This window comes from Rhineura floridana, chromosome 12 (genome assembly GCF_030035675.1).
Source record: "Rhineura floridana isolate rRhiFlo1 chromosome 12, rRhiFlo1.hap2, whole genome shotgun sequence".
In the NCBI taxonomy this organism is placed as follows: domain Eukaryota; kingdom Metazoa; phylum Chordata; class Lepidosauria; order Squamata; family Rhineuridae; genus Rhineura; species Rhineura floridana.
Window position 1 is genome coordinate 37,423,888 of NC_084491.1, and position 16,146 is coordinate 37,440,033.

The 16,146-nt window shown below is 43.3% G+C and overlaps 1 protein-coding gene and 1 non-coding gene across 8 annotated transcripts in view; both read right to left on the minus strand.

Annotated features, from left to right (window-relative positions):
- Positions 1-16,146, minus strand: part of GRAMD1B (GRAM domain containing 1B) — a 227,605-nt gene that overhangs the window by 73,654 nt on the left and 137,805 nt on the right. The gene's annotated exons all lie outside the window — the stretch shown is intronic.
- On the minus strand, positions 1,824-1,942 carry LOC133368873 (5S ribosomal RNA). Its single transcript, XR_009758787.1, has one exon. It is a non-coding gene; the product is annotated as a 5S ribosomal RNA (ribosomal RNA).

Here is a 16,146-nt window from a genome sequence, read left to right on the forward strand (position 1 = left end):
GCCCAGTGAACCTGAGACATGCCTTCTAAAGAATGTGAAAATCAAAAGAGAAAAAAGTGATATGCTGTTCATTATATAATTATTATGCATAGCGAGAAGTAACATTATAGCTAACTGGGAAAATGATAAACCCCTTCTTTGGGGCGGGGTGAATACAGAAAATAGTAAAAATGATGAACTACTGAATTTTATTGCAATTAGGAAAAATCAACATCAGGCAAATTTGTGGAGGAAAATGCATTCAGTATTGTCACAGGAAACCACAATCATGTTCACCCATTATCTTTGTTGGAAAACTGCCCCTTCCTGTGCATTTTTAAGCATAAGTATTCATTAAGATCAAAATGTGTTGGAACCGTTTTAAACAATAGGTTTTCATGCAGTTTCTGCATTGGGGGGGGGGTTACAGACCTCAAGCAGCTAATCTTTTGAGGCAACTCGCACACAAATGAAATTGATACATGCAGAAGATTTTCAAACCACGTATACCAGAGGGAAGCATCGATTGGTGCTTTTCATCTGGTAGCAGAAACTGAGGCCATGGATACCTTGCTACAGTCCATTTTCTCACTGTTTGCCAAGGCTTCTGACTGTTTCTGCTGTAAGCCAATCTCCTCCATTAATATTACATCTCTCAGGTGATGGGAAATGACTCACCTGTCCAGGTAATTAAAGCCGGAGGCTGACGAGGAAAGTGTCTGAGGCAGTTCAGTCACTCAGCAGCCAGAATTGTAAAGATCCTGCTGCAGTCAAGGCAAATTTAATGGATCATCTGAAGAGCGTTTTCTGACTGCCTCATAAACCAAATCATGGACTCTTGACAGCATAAAGCAAGCCCACCCCATAAATCTCCATTACAGATGAGTTAGTGGGAACTCACAACCTTCTGAGATTCTCCAATTTTAAACAGGTTTCTGTATCTTTGTACTTTAACTTTATTTGCTTTTTTCCCCAAAGTTGACTGCATATCTACAGGACAATATTAGAGTATTGCTAGATCTGACTCAAGATGCATCTGGTCCCCCTGAAGTTTAAAAACACCAACATTTTCTACCACTGAGGCCTAAAATGTGGTTTGATGTCTCATTTTACTGATGGCTGCCTTGAAGTTAGTCCAAAGCACAGACACAGATGGCAAGTCAGCCAGGAAGCCAGCTGCTCAATATGACACCCGCCTTGACCTATTGTGGTAAGATGGGCTATGTATGAAACATTACAGACTGCAGTAGAGGATATTAGGTGTCCACTAATCACAGTTTGAAAATTATGCCTGGATAAATTACAAAAAAAAATTGCAGCTCATTACTATGCATATATATGCAAGCATCACGCAAGCAACTAGTAACTCCCAACACTTCATAACTGTTGGAAGGAACACACGTACACACAAACAGAAACCCTACAGGGGTTGCTAGCCAGTCAGCCCTGAATTATACCTCTTTCCTGCCCTCAAATATGACAAGCAACTAGATCTTCCACTGGAGCAACATCTATTCTATATCAAAAGAAAAAGAAACCTTGGCAATTTTACGCAGCATCCTGTGTCTAGGTGAAGCTATTTCTGATGTTTCACAAGAAGATGGGGGGGGGAAGATAACTGAGAACAACTGCCTAGAAGCCTGCCCAAAAGTAACTCCCACAACTGGCATGCCCAAGTTATAACCAAGATAGAATTTTTGCATTACACTTATGAAATGTTGTTGTTGTTATATGCCTTCAAGTTGATTACGATTTATGGCAACCCTATGAATTTTTTTTGGATATATTCATAGGGTTTTCATGGTAAGAGGTATTCAGAGGTGGTTTACCATTGCCCTCCTCTAAGCCTACGGCACCCGGTATTCCCACGTGGTCTCCCATCCAAGTACTAACCAGGCCTGATCCTGCTTAGCTTCTGAGATCAGATGAGATCAGGCATATTTAGGGTAGTATGGCCGTAGTTATTCAATGTACTTGTACCAATTAACCTGGTTATCTTTATTTTAATGTATGGTAGGTGTTTGTATGAATAGTTTATGTTTTCAAATGTGCTGTAAGTCGTTTGGAGACCTTTGGGTAACAAGTGACTAACAAGTCTAACAACAATTATTTATTTATCATGCTGCAGAACATGGCTTCTTCCATGGAAAAGGGGTGTCTTATTTTGTGGAGGCCTGGCCTAAAAGGATGCCTTGATTTTTTATTATTTACTGAATTCAAGAGGGAGATATTGCTATGTTAATGGGGGGGGACACACACATATTTGTAACCATCTTAAACTGAGTCCTTTGTAACTAATTCTGTTAAGTCCCACTTTCTTGTCCCACTGCATGTGTGCTCTCCTTGCCCTGCGTCATTTCAAGTATAACTGAACCAATTTCTGTTAACCATTAATTCTTTTATCTGCCCATTCCACACAATGGCGGCACCAGAACAAGAATTGTGTGAGGGGGAGAGAGAAGGGGCAAAATATACTAGGTGGGGGCAAGCTCCTTATTGGGGGTACTTGTTCCCTTGGCACCCCCCCCGATTCCACATTGCGCTCTGTCCCCCACTTTCCCCGCTATTGGTCTTCAGGTGGAGGGTCAGGACCCACAGATGGGTAAAAGCCTGATCTCAAGTGGGACACAGTAGCAACTCTACCATTGTACAGATGCATGGTGTAAAATTAAAAAGTGGGTCCCCCAATGTACGTTTGGGCTAAGGGTGGCCTGACTATTGCTCCGTGCCACCATAGGTCTGCACTCCCACCTCTCAGTTTCTCACTTTTCTTCCAACAGGCTGCATTTTGCTCTGCTCTTCTCCCACCCCACACATCTTATCTCTGTTCCAGTAAGTTTGGTGGCAACAGTACAGGAAGGGAGCTGCAAGGTTTCACTCTCCCAACACTTCTCATCAGTGAACAAATCTCAGATGCAAGTGAGTGGTACAGTGCGGCTGGCTGCTTGCAACAGAATGGAAAAGGGGTCACCAATTCCACAGTTTGCTTTGGATCCGGGGGGAAGAGCAATGCAAAGGTTCAGGCATTTTCTATCCCCTCTCCGTCTTCTGATGGGAATGGGGAAGTCTTAAGCCTTCCCAGAAAGATTTGGGAAGTGCTGCTTAGAAATAAGGGTGTTTGGCATTCCTTCGAGGAGATGAAATGGGTCAAGTAAGGAGCTGCAAACACTTAGTCCATGAAAGCCTGGTCTAAGAAGATACATGGAATCTCAGGACAGGATAGACATGTAGGGGCAAAACAACAGCCCAGAAGGCAAGCACTGTGTGTTTTAAGTCTTCAGACAGACCTTTTTCTGAGCAATTCTAAAGATTTTAAGGTGGTTTTCTTTTTAGAAAGAGAGAGAACTGCTTACCATGAACATTTGCAGCAAAGTTATCAATTGCTGCAAAACTGGCTTCAGTGACAGCATGCTGAGAATATGACTGTAGAACTGTGAAAATGTACAGACTGTCTTTCAAACATGCAAAGAAAACCAACAACCTGAATGTGAGGTGTGAGGAGAGAGAGAGAGGAAAGAGAAAAACAGGCTGACATTTGATGCCAATACCATTGTTTGGAAAATGGAAATTGACTGCCTTCAAGTTGATTCCGACTTGTGGTGACCCTATGAATAGGGCTTTCATGGTAAGTGGTATTCAGAGGTGGTTTACCATTGCCTTTCTTTGAAACTGAGAGGCAGTGACTGGCCCAAGGTCACCCAGTGAGCTTCATGGCTGTGTGGGGATTCGAACCCTGGTCTCCCAGGTCATAGTACAACACTCTAACCACTACACAACACTGGCTCTCATAACATTGTTTAGATGCTGCGAAAAACTTGCACGCGTTAAGTAGCACCTATCCCACAACAAACACTCAACTGGAAGGACTCAGAGTGGCTTTCTTGGAATGACAGGCAAGTAACTGGACCACAGAATGAAGATGGCCATGGGATACCATATCATAGTAGAGAAAAGGCTGGGCATGTAAGTTGCTTTTTGAGAGCGCATAGCTCACATGTGGCAAAGCACACGTTTTGCATGTATAAAGTCCCAGGTTCAATCCCCAACATCTCCAAGTTAAAAGAATCTCATGTACCAAGGCTGGGGAAAACCTGTCTGAGACAACGGAGAGTTGTTGCAAGAGTAGACAATTCTGGGATAGATGGGTCGACAAAGTGACCCAATGTAAGACAGCTTCTTATGATTCACATACCTCACAAACACTTCCATCAATTAGCTCCTTAACAGGTATAAAAATGACGCCAGTTTTATGAATGCTGAGGGTGGTTTTGTAGCAAGAGAGGCTGTGTCTGGCAAACACAGCTTCGCCTGGCCCATATAAGGGAGACAGGATAAGCGACGGCATTCGCGGGTGCTGGAAGTAAGGAGAGACAGCAAAAGATCTCTCAGGAGCAAAGTTCCAACCTCTTAAATGGGACACACAAAGAGCCAGTCCTCAGTTAAGAACTTAATCTAGGATTAAAAAGAGGTCAGCTACCTCTGCAAGGAGACTGTGCTAAAAGGAACTAATTAGCTCTACTTAATAGCACAACACAACAACCCCTCCTCCAAAACACAGAAGTCTACCTGCAGTCCTAGTTAAGATGTTTTAAAGTTCATTCTTTCCCATATTATGGGAGATGCCCAAGAGAGAGCTATGGCCAATTAGCATGTTTAAGTCACACATTATTAGCACCACTTGTTTATTCACCTTGCACATTCCAAACACTTAAACCACAAGTTCTTATTCCAAAATAGTCAACTTCAAATGTGAAAAACATCACTTTAATCTCTGTAAGTCTTGATAATATGGATTTAAAAATGACAGAATTGGAAACAATTCTTTTGGGCTTGCTACCATCTGCCCATTTTCAGGTTCGCGCCATTATATAATGAAACTAAGCTCTTAACACACAAGGGCTAGAAACTTCCATTGTCACATGAAAACGTTCCTCTCATCTACCAAGAGCCAGCAAGCACCATACACAAGAGTATGCTGCTTCATATAGCCTTGTGGACTCATTAGAATGCAACTTGCCACAGAAAGGTAACAGAGAATAGGGACACTTGGAGCAAATAACCATGTCTTTCTATATTTGTTTCCTCCAGCAAAAATCATAGTATCATAGAATAGTAGATTTGGAAGGGGCCTGTAAGGCCATCGAGTCCACCCCCCTGCTCAGTGCAGGAATCCAAGTTACAGCATACTCAGCAGGTGACTGTCCAGCACCCTCTTGAATGCCTCCAGTATTGGAGAGGCCATCACCTCCCAGGACACTGTTTCCATTGTTTTACTGCTCTAACAGTTAGGAAGTTTTTCCTGATGTTCAGCTGAGATCTGGTTTCCTGTAAACTGAGCCCATTATTCCGTGTCCTGCACTCTGGGACCATCGAGAAGAGATCCTGGCCCTCCTCTGTGAGACAACCTTTCAAGTACTTGAAGAGTGCTATCCTATCTCCCCTCAGTCTTCTCTTCTCAAGGCTAAACATGCCTAGTTCTTTCAGTCTCTCTTCACAGGGCATTGTTTCCACTCCATTTTAGAAAAAAAGGACACCCACAGCTGGTTCACACATTTTCATTTTCTGCAGCCTTTTGTGTTCTCTCGTGAGAACACGCTGTGCAAACTGGAAGTGCACAATTATCTTTTTTGTATCTGTGCTGCTGCAAGCATGACAATACTTTCTGGCACTGCTGAAAATTGCTGCAAAAGTCTATCTGTATGCTTGCCACCAACCTGCATGGTGCTTTCTCTGCAAGACTGTAGGCATTTCCTAGAGAACTGAAGTAGTGGTATTTCCCTATACCTAATCCTTCTGACCCTACCAACAGAATAGATCAAAAACACAGAGGTTATTAATCCATCCAAGAATACATTAGAGCAATGCATCTTGTATTAAAATACTTGCCTTTGAAGGGAAAAAGAAAAAAAGGGGAAAGATTTCTCAGTTTGATAATAGCTGTGCATGGCTATGGCCATTGTCTTTTTAGATCACGCTGCCTTTTCTGGCATCCAAACTGGCCACTGTAAAGCAAAAGGAGTGGGGGGAGAAATGCACTGACTGTCCCTTTAAAAACACACTTTATTCCATACAGCCTGAACTTTTCATTAACCCCTTGCTATTGCCCAGCAACGATCAAAAGTGGTGTTATTTCCTGTTGTCCCTTTAGTCAGCTCAGACTTGGCCTACTGAAGCACAAAGGCTTTGGGATGTTAAACAGAATCCACCTTCTGGTGATGCACCATAGGGTCCACCTGCCTCAGGGTTTTCTCGCTCCCTGGGACTTTGCACTCACCCCTGCAAATGTCTAACATTCCTCTCAGGGTGTATGTGTCATCTTCATAGAAAAGATGCGGCTGTGAAAAAATAAACCTGTTCCTCCATTTTGTGCTTTGTTCTGTTATAACATTGACGGCTTCTATTTTAGGGACTGTTCTGACCAGACGGTTCATTAGCCCAAAAGAGGGTTAAATGTTTACTGCAGGAACCTGGTAGTTAAGGGAAAATGAAACCAAATGATCTAATGTGATAAAAACAGACAGTTAATGGGTCTTGGGGAATGGAAACAGAAACAGGACTCCTTGTGACACCTGATTTGCTACGGTTGGGAGAGGGAATGAAAATATTGTATATAAGCCAAGCTGGAACATTGGGGTGTTCGAGGACTGAAGAGAGAGCTGAAACACTGAAAGACAACTAGATTGCTACAGGAGAACACACACAGGAAAATATGAGAAAGGGATCTCAGAGCTGAATGGAGGGATGTAAGCTGATAAGGACTGACAGAGTTAGGGAAATAGTCTAGTGCAGGTTCACATAGGTGTCTTTAGCTGCTTATTTCTCTTTGCTCTCATAGTTAACTACTTAAACTGTAAAGCAGTTTTCTTTTCTAAAGACACTTTCTCAAAAACAGTTTTAACTTGTTGCAAGTGCAGTTTGCTTTTTTGGGGGGGGGGAAGGAACGGTCGGAGTAGCATGTCCTAAGTGCCATACTGCTCTCCCCCAAATAGGGAATTGATTGGGGCCACTTAAATTGCAAAGGGTCAAAGCAGGGATGGAGAACCTGTGGCCCCCCAGATGGTGGACTCCGACTCCTATCAGCCCCAATGTTCAGGGATGATGGGATTTATAGTCTAACAGCATCTGGAGGGCCAGAGGTCCCCCATTTCTAGGTCAAAAGGCCTTTTAGTGGAGGCAGCCAGAGCAAGGGGGGGAGGATGGAAAGATAGTCACACTGCTGTCACCAAGTGGTTAACAAAGAAGCTAGGTTTGTTGGCTGGTCAGTTTGCCTTTCTTCCGTCTCTACCATCAGTATTGTTGTGTCCAAACATGCACACACAAACACCCTGCCCCCAAAGTCCCTGGGTGCATGGGCCCCTCCTCAGATCTTTGCATATCTAGGATAAAGATCTTGAGAGTGTTTTCAAGTGTGGTCTGTTGAATGTTCTTAAGAATCTTCCCACGTTCAGGAAACCTTTCTAACCAGGGCTCCCAAATGCTGAGAGGTTCTAAGCATTTTCAACAAATACACTCAGAAACCACCATCAGTTATTAAATGGAAGTGAAAGCTGTTCCCCTGCCCCACAAAAACAAAATCCTTTCTTTCCCCGCCCCCAGGCCTTCATATCTCTAGTACTTTGCACTAAACCCATAAAGTTCTGAAATGCCCAGGGAAGCTGGGGGAACAGTACGTGTGCTCCCCCATCTACAGAGAAAGCCTTTCCAGTGTTCAGGTGGATGAATGAATGTGACTTTTCTCTTTCATTCTTCATGGAACATTCCATCTCTATCACAGACCCCTAACGCTGCATCAACACATTTAAACCAGTTTCCAGAGGGACTAAAGATACAAATCTCATACATACAATGGGTTAAGAGAGAGAGAGAGAGAGAGAGAGAGAGAGAGAGACAAAAGCACCTTTAAGCATGTAGTGACTGAGTGATCCTTGAGTGGCAACCACCAATCCACAATAGCGCTCTCAACACAATTTTCCTTTTAAGGAACAATTAGTCCTGTCTTTACTTTGAAGTCACTGTCCAGCCCACATGTGCAGTTCATAGAAAGTGAATGGAAGGTAATAGTAAGTACCTTCCAGTGTTCTGCACCTTGAGAGAGAGTAGATTCTTGCCTCTTTAGATTCATGGAACCACCTAGGGATGATTTTTTTCCAGCTTGGGCAGACAGGAATGTAACCTTTCTCCCCCTGCCCCCGGCGCTATAAAACCAGAGTTCACTCTCTCATCACCCCACCCTCATATATATATATATATTTGCTGAATGGATTCATATCTGTGCAGCATGGACTCTAGTGACTGAAATAATCATCCAGATGTCATGACTGATGGATATATATATCCATCAGTCATGACATCTGGATGATTATTTCAGTCACCAGAGTCTATGCTGCACAGATATGAATCCATTCAGCAAATAGTCTGGTAGGGAAACCAGACCCAACAGCACTCCATTCAGCCCTCTTTCCCTGTGACTGGCAACATTTAGCCAATCATGAGTCCTCAGGGCACAGTCATTTGCATGGAAGGAGGCATTCGTTGACTGATGCCCACAACCAAGCATGTGCATGCTGTGCAAGTTTCAACGCCACCCAGTGGCTGTGTGGTGTGCTCTACCTGCCTCCTCCCTTTCTATCTGATAGCAAAGGAGAGATTGCTGCCTTAATTGCTGATGAAAGTTAAAGAGGAAAGCACAAAAGCAGGACTACAGCTGAATGTCAAGAAGTCTAAAGTAATGACAACAGAAGAGTTATGTAACTTTACAGCTGACAATGAGGACATTGAACTTGTCAAGGATTATCAATACCTCGGCACAGTCATTAACCAAAATGGAGACAAGAGTCAAGAAATCAGAAGAAGGCTAGGACTAGGGAGAGCAGCTGTGAGAGAACTAGAAAAGGTCCTCAAATGCAAAGATGTATCACTGAACACCAAAGTCAGGATCATTCAGACCATGGTATTCCCGATCTCTATGTATGGATGTGAAAGTTGGACAGTGAAAAAGGCGGATAAGAGAAAAATCAACTCATTTGAAATGTGGTCCTGGAGGAGGGCTTTGCGCATACCATGGACTGGGAAAAAGACAAATAATTGGTGTTAGAATAAATTAAACCAGAACTATCACTAGAAGCTAAAACGATGAAACTGAGGTTATCGTACTTTGGATGCATAATGAGAAGACATGATTCACTAGAAAAGACAACACTGCTGGGAAAAACAGGGAAGGGAGTAGAACAACAGGAAGACCAAGCAAGAGATGGATTGATTCCATAAAGGAAGCCAGAGACCGGAATGTACAAGATCTGCAGGCACATAACAACAACAAACTCTTATTGTTACCTCAGGCTCTACCTACCATCAGCTTCCTTGTCCTTCAGCCTTTGAGCCCCAGTGGGAACTAGCTGCCACTGCACCTACCACAGAGTGAAAGGCAGAATGTCTACAGAGATGTTTGCCAGCAAAAGAGAGGGACTAAGGTAGATCTGTGCTGAACAAGCAGAGCATTCTGCAGGCAAGTGCATTTCTACTTCACAAATGCAAAGAGCATTTAAGCCTCTGAAAGCAATTCACTAATAGGCAAAAAGACCCTTGATGGAGGGAGGGAGGGCTGGAGTGGCAGGAGAGGAAGAGGGAAGAGGAAGAGGGGAGGGGGAATAGAGGAGGAGGGGAGGGTGAGAGGGAGGAGAAAGGTTTGATTATTTGTATGCTTATTGAGTTCAATGGGATTTACTCCCGTGTAGTCATGTTTAGGATAGGGGAGGGCGGAGGAAGGCTGGAGAGGGAGGAGAGAGGGAGGAGGGGGGAGAGGAGAGGGGGAGGAATCATTATTTTTCAGGGTTGCCCCCACCTTTTTATTCTACAGTAGACATGTGTAGTCTCCCACCCAAATTTAAACCAAATATATCCCTGGACACATACACACCAGACATTTATTCCACTTTAGACAGTCATGACTTCCCCCAAAGAATCCTGGGAAGTTTGTAGTTTGTGAAGGCTTCTGAGAGTTGCTTGGAGACACCCTATTCCCCCCATTGAGCTGCAATCTCCACAATTCTCTGGGAAGAGGGGCTGACTGTTAACCACTCTGGCTACTGAAGCTCTGTCAGGGGAACAGGAGCCTCCTAACAATTCTCCGCACCATTCACAAACTCAGAGTTAAATTTCTAAAATTAATTAGAAATCAGCATGCATTTTTAAAAACTTTTTAAACTGCAGACGATTAAGGTCAGATTAAGGGGAAAGGTCAGTAATAGGATTACAGGTGCTCTGTGAACATGATTTTTAATTAATTTCAATAAATTATGAGACCACTGACAGAAAAAAGTCCAACAGGGGTCTGGATTTTTTTCTTTTGTTTTACACTTTGAACTCTCGATTCTCTCTGAGTGTTTTGTGTATCGCCATGAAAATTTAGAGGGTTGTTAAGCAACCATTTCTAAGTTCACGACATCACCAGGTGGGGCTGGAAGAGAACCCTTTCTGAAACCCTGAAGAATTGTCAGTGTAGACAATACTGAGCTACATGGACCAATAGTCTGATTCAGTATAAGGCAGCTTCCTATGTATACTTGCATCCTGCTAAAAACAGGAAGCTCAGTCATTTTGGCAAAGCAAGCTATGCCCTCTTCTTGTTATGTGCCTTCAGTTTGATTACAACTTATGGCGACCCTATGAATCAGCAACCTCCAAGAGCATCTGTCATGATCCACCCTGTTCAGATCTTGTAAGTTCAGGTCTGTGGCTTCCTTTATGGAATCAATCCATCTCTTCTTTGGCCTTCCTCTTTTTCTACTCCCTTCTGTTTTCCCCAGCATTATTGTCTTTTCAAGTGAATCCTGTCTTCTCATTATGCATCCAAAGTATGATAACCTCAGTTTCATCATTTTAGCTTCTAGTGATAGTTCTGGTTTAATTTATTCTAACACCCAATTATTTGTCTTTTTCACAGTCCATGGTATCCGCAAAGCTCTCCTCCAACACCACATTTCAAAGGAGTTGAATGAATGAATGGTTTTATTACGGTCACAGACCAGATATTAAAAAGAAAACAGCAAGAAAGATTAAAACATTTACAAAACAATACTACCAAAATTCCTACAATCCATGAATAATTATTTAAAAAGCAGAGTTGATTTTTGTCTTATCCGTTTTTTTCACTTTCCAACTTTCACATCCATACACAGAGATCAGGAATACCATGGTCTGAATGATCCTGACTTTAGTGTTCAGTGATACATCTTTGCATTTGAGGACCTCTTCTAGCAGTCAACAAATGTTAGTGAACAAATCTCAGTACTTCACTGGCTGACTCACAAGCACAGCACACACCCCATGACTTTCTATTTGCCCAATCTTTATTCCCAAGGAAGGAATAGTGAATCTTCAAGGTTTGCATATCTGCACCACATTTGCAGCTCCTCAGCTTTGTTATAAAAGCTGTGTGGGATTTGATGGCTGCATCTCCATTACTGCTACCCACACTGAAGATGGGTGGAAGCTTGCAAATGGCACTTTGTGACGTATCTCCTGTCCCCATGCTTTTCAAAAGGAAAATTTTAATGAACTCAAAAGGAGTACTTTTAAACTTTTTTAAAAACCAACTTACATAATAAAACCATACTATAAATGCATTATAACATTAAACGTGGTTTAGGGAAACTGAGCACTAACATTTAACAATGACATTCTCCATCAGCTCTTACACCTCTAGCAATAAGAACAGTTCCATTCCCGAGTACTTTTTTGCTCCCTCTGTATCATGGGTGGGGGACCTTTTTGAGCCTAAGGGCCACACTCCCTCATGTGCAACCTTCCAGGGGCTGCATACCAGTGGTGGGCAGGGTCAGATGGAAGTGGGCGGAACAACAGATGTGACTCTTTGTACCATAGGTTGCATTTGTAACCACACAAAAGTTAGAGGTTTTTACACACACACACACACACACACACACCTTCTTTCCATCCTCCTTCCAGGCAAGCAAGAGTTCAAGCAGCCAGGCAAAAGCATCCAAGAAGGATATTATCTATGAGAGTGTGTGTGGCCTGAGGAGAGTGCTGAGGACCAAACAGAAAGGTCTGGAGGGCCGCATGTAGGCTATAGGGCTGAGGATCCATGCCAGTGCTCTATATCCCAGGGATGGGAAACCTTTGGTCCTCTAAGTCACTGTTCTTCAACCTTGGTTCCGCAGATGTTGTTGGACTACAACATTGGCTAAGCTGGCTGGGGTTGATGGGAGCTCTAGTCTGACAATACCTGGGGGACAGTGATCTATATGTTGGTGGTCTCCAACTCCCATTAGCCCCAGCCAATATGCCCAATGGTCAGGGATGATGGGAGTTATAGTCAAGCAACGTCTAGAAGGCCCTTACAGGTCCCCAAACCTGTTATATTTGGTTCACAGCAACATGTGTGTGTGTGTGTTTGTGTATCTGCTTTGTTTAAGAAGGATCACCCCTCTTCTTTAATTTCAAAGCATCTTCTTCTGACACAATGGCAATAAGCAATAGTAGCAGCTGAAAAGTGCTTGGCAAAAAGAATGGTCCGTTTAAGGCATGTTGCAGCAGTTTGTTGCATTTCTATTCATTTCCTTTTTGCAGCGGGCATCTTGCACCCACCTTTCTCTTTCTTAGGCTGCTTGCCTACTGTCTTTATCTCACAACTCAGACTCGAACCTAGATTTTTTTGTCTATCCCATACAGGAAGAGTGCATAGAGGTGCTTGCTTGCACCCTGGCTATTGCATTCAAGTAAACTTTCTCTGTTGCTGGCTCTTTATTAAGGTATGGCAAGACCAGTTTGCAGGAAGGCACTGAGTTGCATACATACTGGACCACTGTAATCTGTAGACTAGGAAGACAGGTGTTTTTGGAAAGGATTCACAGAACTCACACAGTGTGTGAATCCCCAAAGCAGATGAAAGCAAGCTTACTCTCTCGTTCTTTCCCCTTTATCTCCAAAGTACTCTCTTATTGGTTATTCCTCAACCCCAGCTCCTATGGCTCTGAGGAATTTTTTCTAGACTTCTTCTCTATCCACTTTCTGTTCCAAGACAGAAAGTTACTCAAAGTGGACAATTAATATCTCACTAAGTTTTCATCATATGCAACAAGTCAAGCTTGCATTTATTTCAGAAGAGACTTGCCATCTCTTCTGACATTCATGGCTCCTGTTATTTCTAACTGGCCTTCAGATACGTTCCCATTGTTTTCCACTGGCATTCTTGTCACTTGTTTTAGTAGTACCCTGATCAATACATCTGGTTGGGAAGGAAGTATGTGTTTACTAGAAGCAGCATAACGATGGGGCAGCAGAGCAGAGGAGCAAAGGGACCAGGTCCTCATACTGAAGAAAGAAACTGAGTGAACTTTCACTGGTGGGGAAGGCTGAATTCACTGGTAGGAAATTCATGAGGGCTGGTGGGGAATTTCCCTACTACTTTATGTTTTTTTAAAAAAAAGCTCTGTCCTGTACTTTCAGTGCACATTTGTTCCATGCTTAGCCACATTTTCCAGGATGTAGAAAATGTGCCTGTTGGCCAGAAAGTTAGCAAATACTCATCTCACCACAAGGGGGCATAATCAGAAAATGGCACTGCTATGTGAACATGACAGTCACTTTTGTGATAACTTTTCTGTGTGGGAAATCACCTGTGCATAGAAAGGGCTAAAGTAGTAGCAGAGGACTGATGTAACATTAGAGCAGGCAGAACTGTGTAGAATCTGAGCGAAAAGAAGTTCTAAATTTTTTTCCATGGAAGTTTTGCTCTCTATATGAACAAGTTTTTTTATTTATTTTGCAACATCTCTGTTGCAAGATCATTTTTACAGAATAACAAGAACAATAAATGCTTATTTCCTTGGTGAAAATGTTTTGAGTTTTGGCAACAAGGAATGACGGTTCTTCTGTGCCAGAGCCTAGATTTTTGGTGCTCATGGGAAGAGAGGCAACACTGTTTTTACTAGGCCCACTGAATTTGCGCAGCCGCATGTGTCATGGCCCCGTCAGAGGACTCCTCAGATGAGGACGACTCGGGAGTAACAGCAGCAGACCCAGGAGCAGCAGACTCAGAAGGAGACATGGAGGAGCCTCCTGAGAATCCAGCTCCTTCTCCCCCTCAGCTGCAGAGCACCCCAGATACAGCAGAGTCCCTGCAGCCAGACACAGACAGTGAACAGGATACTCCCCCCTCACCTGCAGAACGTAGACAGCAGAAGGTCAAGCAGAAGAGAGGCAGGCCTGTCTCCTTAAGGCCCAAACACTGAGGACTCACACCTGCTGTCAACCTTGCTCTTTATAAGGCACACCTTGGCTGCAGCTTGTTGCTGACTGCAACGTCAGGCGTGGCTTCGTGTATTCCTAGTTTCCTTGCAACCTCTTTGGACTGACCCCTTGGCACTTGATCCCAGACCTCTACTGACCTCGCTTCTGGACTCCTGACTCGGCAAGTACGCTTCGGACAGGCCGGGGCCTTATCAGATTCCCTCCTCCTAAGACCTGGCAGATTTATGGCCAGACTGCCGGCTAAGGACTTTGCTTCCCTGCCAACCACCCAGGAATTTCCAGCCCCCACCGGCACTGCTGACGCAGTGTAGAGCTGACAGCATGCAGCTTTGTTCCCAGAAGGGAGGGGGGAACACACAGCCTTGCAGAGTAAAGGCTGCTGAACCAAAAAATGCAGAGTAGATAACTCCAGCACACCCCTAGAACGGCGCAAATGCATTGATCATGTAGCCCAGCAACAGCATAAAGTTAAAAGGAGATATGAACGTGCTTTCTTTAAAAACAATGCAAAGGGGTTTCTCACCCAGAAATAATATGACAGACTAATTAATGGTGGTTTTTTGTTAAATCCTCATTTAGCAGATTATATACACAAATACACGTACCAGGGTGGGTGGGTTATAAACTGCAGGACCAAATGGCCGTAAAATGGAAGAGAGGTACAGTTCTATATAAAGCTTAAAATGTATACAATGCAAGCACAGTGATAATTCACAACCACAGTAATAGGTGATAAGGCAATCTTCCTAACTGGATATCCTATGACATCTTTTATTTAAGAGCCACTGGAATGAAAAGCTTCTAGAATTCCTAAAGGCTGTTCACCACTTGACTGGGCAGTGATGGTAGTGCCATTTGATCAAAGCTCACAGTGCAATTTTAAATAGCTACAAGCAATCAGAATTCACTTAGCTGAAATTATTGTCACATATGGGGGGGGGAGTGGAGGAGGGAGAGTGCAGAGCCTTACTGTTTTGCAAAGCTCAGCAGCCCCAAGCAGGTCCCTCTGCCAAGATTCCCTATACTTTCTCTGAAGCAGTTCAACACCTGGAAACTATGCCAAGTGCTCAAGCATTGCCGTGAAGGTACCCCAACGGAGTGGGCAGACACGCCGGCACAAATGTTTTAAGCAGACATTTAAATAGGCTTTGCAAGTAGAGATCTTAGCCCAGTTGGCATCTGTACTGAAATTGCTTTAAAGCTGCTTTTTAATAGATGTGGGGGGGTTATTTTTTAAAAAATACGTTTTTAAAGAAGTTTTGTGTTACTTTTTTTTAGTCTTTTGTTTTTAAGGTGTTTTAGAGTGTTGGTTTTTTTTACAGCCAGTGTGGTATAGTGGTTAAGGTGTTGGACTGTGAGCTGGGAGACCATGGCTCGAATCCCCACACAGTCTTGAAGCTCACTGGGTGACCTCGGGCTAGTCACTGCCTCTCAGCCTCAGAGGAAGGCAATGGCAAACCTCCTCTGAATACCGCTTACCATGAAAACGTTATTCATAGGGTCACCATAACTCGGGATCGACTTGAAGACAGTACATCATCAGAGTGTTTTTAGTGTTTTTGTTTGCTGCCTTGGGCTCCTTCTGGGAGGAAGGGCGGGGTATAAATTTAATAAACAAATAAATAAATGTTCATGTTTAGGAGTCTGACCTATCTTTTCCACTTAAACATCTGTGCTGCCCTATCACCCCTAAATACCAGAATATTACAACACTTGCATAACATCGAAGTTGGGATGTTACACTAATGATTATCCTTCTATACATTTATTTGCCAGGGCTGCAAGTCCTACTCAGTGTTAACTGAAATCGCAAGCAAAGAGCAGCAATTCTGTAGCAGCTATCCAATAGGATATGCTATTTTTTATGAGTAGGGGTACCTATCACCCTCCCCT